The sequence below is a fragment of the Budorcas taxicolor genome, chromosome 5, assembly GCF_023091745.1.
Source record: "Budorcas taxicolor isolate Tak-1 chromosome 5, Takin1.1, whole genome shotgun sequence".
Taxonomy (NCBI): Eukaryota; Metazoa; Chordata; class Mammalia; order Artiodactyla; family Bovidae; genus Budorcas; species Budorcas taxicolor.
Genome location: NC_068914.1, coordinates 56,896,734 through 56,902,733, shown reverse-complemented (window position 1 = coordinate 56,902,733; position 6,000 = coordinate 56,896,734).

The window sequence follows — 6,000 nt, the reverse complement described above, 5'->3', positions numbered from 1 at the left end:
AAGGTGGTCTGGTAGTCCCATCTCTTTAAGAAATTTCCACTGTTTGTTGTGACTTACCTTATATCTCTGGAGCTCAAGGATTTTCAGAGGGTGGACTACCACCTTCAGCCAGAAATCCAAAATCACAGTGATCATGTTCAAATAAGTTAGGTACATTATCCTTAATTTGGACTAAAGGACAGGTTGGAGACATTTGACTTAGCTTGGTTTTTCTGTGACCTTTTTGTTGAGCTGTAAGAATCAGTGTATGATCCATCCAGGAGAGGGATGCTGTCTGAATTATGGAAGACCCCAAAGCAATATTTTTATAGTCTGTTTGTAGACAGTTTGACCATATTGATTTAAAAGATGTTCATAGCTTTTTTTTGGCCAGCATTTCCATATACTGGAGTAAATGGTATATGGCTTCCAAATATGGCTGTCAATACTTTCTCCTTTCATTGTACATGTATGGACTCTAAGAAATGGGATTTATTTTCTTTCTCCTAGAATGGGGCTGGACTGTGACTTACTTAGACCAACAGACTACAGTGGAATGATATTCTGGGATTTTCACAGTAATCCTGAGAGATACTGAAGCTTCCATATTCCTTTCTTGGATCTCAACAAACATGATATAAAGAAGTCCAGGATAAATGACTGAATGATTAGCGGCACATGAAGAGAAACTCTGAGGGATGAGAAGGCACCTTATATGAGCTTCCAGTTGACTGCAGCTGTATTTGAGTGAACCAGTCAACATCATCTAGAGCAGAAGAACCACTGAACTTTGCACTTCCTGAGTTCCTGATGCACAGAGATGAGAAATAACAGATCATTGTCATTTCAAACCTCTAAATTTCAGCTGATTTGTTATACAGTCATAGAACCACTTGTTCATTATTCACTCATTCATTTGTTTACTCTTCATCTACTGAGCACCTTTTGTATTCCAGGCACCATTCTATACCCAGGACAAAATGAACTAGTCAGAAGCATCCTTTTCTTTTGGAACTGAAATCCTAATACAGATAATGAGGAAATAAAGATAATTTCAAGCTGTGACAAATACTGAAGAGGAATGATATATTTTGATGAAATAAATATGTATTGAAGATATTATCTTAGATTAATCCTGAAAGAAGTCTTCTCTAAGAAGAGTGGAGTTCTGAAGAAAGAAAAGACTCCAGTCCCGAAAAAAATTGGAAGGTTCCAGACAGAGAAACTGCAGATATAAATAGGACATTTCTAAGAATAGGAGAAAGGATTATGTGGCTGGTGTGCAGTGATGGATGGGAAGAAGAAGCCAAAAAGTTTTCTGTTTAGAAGCTTGCTAGCTCAACATTCAGAAAACTAAGATCATGGCATCCGGTCCCATCACTTTATGGCATCCAGTCCCATCACTTCCAGGAAGATGTTAGGATGGCTGCTTTGGTGGCGAATGTGGTTAAAGTCCAGAGGCAAAGAAGGCAGGGCTGTCTCCTCTCTTGCTTAACTGAGGGCATCATGTCCCATAGATGGGGAAACAGTGGACACAGTGGCTGACTTTATTTTTCTGGGCTCCAAAATCACTGCAGATGGTGATTGCAGCCATGAAATTAAAAGATGCTTGCTCCTTGGAAGGAAAGTTATGACCAACCTAGACAGCGTATTAAAAAGCAGAGACATTACTTTGTCAACAAAGGTCCATGTAGTCAAGGCTATGGTTTTTCCAGTAGTCATGTATGGATGTGAAAGTTGGACTATAAAGGAAAGCTGAGTGCTGAAGAATTGATGGTTTTGAACTGTGGTGTTGGAGAAGACTCTTGAGAGTCCCTTGGACTGCAAGGGGATCCAACCAGTCTATCCTAAAGGAGATCAGTCCTGGGTGTTCATTGGAAGGACTGATGTTGAAGTTGAAACTCCAATACTTTGGTCACCTGATATGAAGAACTGACTCATTGGAAAAGACCCCTGATGTTGGGAAAGATTGAGGGCAGGAGGAGAAGGGGATGACAGAGGATGAGATGGTTGGATGGCATCACCAACTCAATGGATATGAGTTTGGGTGGACTCCAGGAGTTGGTGATGGACAAGAAGGCCTGGCATGCTGTGGTTCATGGGGTTGCAAAGAGTCAGACACGACTGAGCGACTGAACTGAACTGAACCATATTAAGAATTCTAAAATTTATCCTAAAGTTGAAAAGTGTCAGGGACACTATGGACTGATTTAAAATATATTTAAACAAATGAATTCAGTAAGTTGGAATATATAGCAACTCTTTACAGTGGTTATCTCTGAGGAGTGGTCTTAAGGAGAATTTTAAGTATATATGATAATGTTTTAATTTTGTATAAATGTGTAGGAGATTCTTTGTTCCAAAATTATTCTATTCTTTTATGTCAGTAAGACTGTAGTAATGAACACATTTAGATGCATTAGTTCCCTTGTGATTAAAGTGTTATTATGTAGCTAAATATATGAAATTATAAATATGTGAAATGATATGTATCATTCTTGTCTGAGATTTTTGCAACAGTAGGTTGGCCTCTTCCATGCTTCCTTTCCTCTTGTTTTGACTATTTGCAGAGGCTTATGAGAATGACAAAACCTTAGGATGGAAAGAAATTTGGTCTTGGATGATTGCATGAAGGTGAGCCACACTGATACATGAGTAATAAAACCTCTGGTGTGTTAGGCCTCTGAAATTTTGGAATTTGTTACCATAGCTTAGTCTAACTTGATACAATGAATTACATGTATGGCTCTCATAATGGGATTACATCAAATATAATAATTTCATTTGTACTTCAGGTTAAACTTTGTTGCAAGTAGGTCAAGGAATTAATTTAAGCACTAGAACAAGAGAATATTTAAGAGTTTTTGTGAAATAGTATTTAATAATTTCAGCAACTGATCTTATAATTTATGGCAGATACTTAAGGATCCTCAAAGATCTTACTCTGTTGCCTTATATGTCAAGAAGTTCCTTTTTGTCTACATCAAGAATTAAGTTTTTGTTGGCTTATACATTTCCAAATAACACTTTATTCATTGTGTTACCAAAATGTGATAAAACATATGACATGTAAACAGTTTAAGATTATCATGAAGCCCAGAAAAGTAAAGTGGAGATTAAATTTAGGAGTTTTCTGAGTATAGATGAAATTTATAGCAGGAAATTGGATAACATCACCTTTGGAAATGGATGTAATTAGAGAAGTATACCCTTGATTAAACCCCAAGGCACTCCACAATTCAGAAGTATAGATAAAGAAGAAAAGGTAGCAAAGGAGACAGAGAAGGAGCATTCAGACTCTAAGGAAGACCACCAGGACATGAAATGTCCTAGAAAGCCAAGACTTTTTTTTTAAAAGGAAGAGACAATCAACTATGTCAAATGCTGCTGAGAGGTCAGGTAAGATGACTGGGAGTTGACTTTGGAAATAGTAAAATGAAAATAGATGGTTACCTTGACAGGAGCGGTTTCACTGCATCCATAGCAGAGAGGAAAGTCTCTTTGAAAGCATGGTTAAGAAAAAGTAAATTGGAACTTGAGGAAAGAGAAGCAATGCAAAGAAGTGTGTGTGTGTTTACATTTTATCCCTAGAAGAGATTAATTTTTGAAAGGCACAATACACTGTGTTTTTTGGACTACAGATTTTTTCTCTTTCAGTTGAGATATCTGAAATAGCTGAGTGAGTTGATAAAGCCAGTCAGGTTCCACTGTTATAGTTTTAGAATACAGTGCTAAACTCTTTATAAATACTGTTTTATAAAAAGAGTTGGATGATTTTTGTTAATGCAAATGTTTCCACTGTAACTGCCAAGAGATAAATATATCACTATAAATTAAGTAAACTTATTTTTGTTTGGGACAATATTCAATATACACTTCTGCATCTATAATTAACCAAGTAGAAGATAAATTGGTAGCTATAGTAATTGCTATGTGATTATTATTAGATTGTTTCCACATATATTATCTCATTTAATACTGAAAATGATCCTGCAAAACTCCTTTATGGATGAGAAAAATGAGGCTCTGAATTTCAGGTAATTTTCTCAAAATTACATCACTAGTTTTAGACAAGGAATTTGATTATAAGTCTGATATTGGGCTCTTACTTACTCTGGTATTCAGTACTACTTCTTGATTTGAAAATTACCAAACATCTTAAAAGGGGTAATCTCTTATGCCTGGTATGATATAAATAAAAAATTTTAAGTACTACAGAATGAATTACAATCCAATAATTAAGGATCCAGGAATTATACATGAAAATTAGGATCAATTTTTAAATTTTTCCTAGATATACAGTAATCATGACAGTTGACCTAATTAGTAGAAATGAATTTCATATTAAAATACATTGTCAGGGTTTATATGTTCTATGGGCTTCCCTGGTGGCTCAGAGGTTAAAGCATCTGCCTCCAATGCAGGAGACCTGGGTTTGATCCCTGGGTCAGGGAGATCCCCTGGAGAAGGAAATGGTAACCCACTCCAGTATTCTTGCCTGGAGAATCCCATGGACAGAGGAGCCTGGCAGGCTACAGTCCACAGGGTCGCAAAGAGTCGGACACGACTGAGTGACTTCACTTCTTCACTTCTATATGTTCTATATGTTCAATATATTCTTAGGATAGAAATGCATTTCTTTTAAAAAAGTATTCAGTTGTAAAACTGTTGGCATCTTTAAGACCAGTAACATCCAGATGCACAATTATGAAATTTTATAAAATTCTGATCTTGCAGGGAATAGATTGCAAATTGGCACTTGAAATATTGACCCTGATAGAATAAGTAGGCATATTTGGTACTGAGAGATGACATAAAGATTAACACACTTGATTATGACTGTATTTAAAATAGTGATATGAAGCTATAGTGTCGTATCAATTATGAATAAAATGTTAAGCTTATTATGCATTCCAGAGCTATGGCAACTATTACCTAGGTAACCACAAAAACATATAATCTTGAGCTGCATTTATTACATGAAAAGTTTTCTTTTGTATTCCTGCTATTATAATATGTAAAATGAGAACAGGATTTAAAGTTGTTTGGAACGGCATAAAACAGAGTCCGAATTACATTTGTATGTGATTAGAAAAGATAAAATAGTTACAAAATTTGCTTCAATTAAATATCTCAAATAACACGTGGTGATGATTTACACTTTATTACTCATTTTCCTCTAAAGAATTTGAATATGCTTTATAATGGGGTAGGAAATAGTCACCCAAGTCCAAGAAACCCAGAGAGTCCCAAACAGGATAAAGCCAAGATGAAACACCCCAAGACACATATTAATCAAATTAATGAAAATCCAACACAAAGAGCAAATATTAAAAACAGTGAGGGAAAAAGAACAAATAACACACAAGGGGATTCCCATAAGGATAACAGCTGATCTTTCAACAGAAACTCTTCAGGCCAGAAGGGAATGGCAGGACATACTTAAAGTGTGAAAGAGAAAACCGAAAGCCCAAATTACTGTACCCAGCAAGGATCTCATTCAAATATGAAGGAGAAATCAAAAGTTTTACAGACAAGCGAAGCTGAGAGAATTCAGTGCCACCAAACCAGCTCTTCAACAAATTCTAAAGGATCTTCTTTAGACAGGAAACACAGAAAATGTTTCTAAACTTGAACCCCCCAAAACAAAGTAAATAGCAATGGATCATACTTATTGATAATTACCTTAAATGTAAATGGGTTGAATGCCCCAACCGAAAGACAAAGACTGGCTGAATGGATACAAAAACAAGACCCCTATATATGCTGTCTACAAGAGACCCACCTCAAACCAAGGGACACATACTGACTGAAAGTAAAGGGCTGGAAAAAGATATTTCATGCAAATGAAGACCAAGAGAAAGCAGGAGTAGCAATACTCATATCAGATAAAATAGACTTTGAAATAAAGGCTGTGAAAAGAGACAAAGAAGGACACTACATAATGATCAAAGGATCAATCCAAGAAGAAGATATAACAATTATAAATATATATGCACCCAACATAGGAACACCTCAATA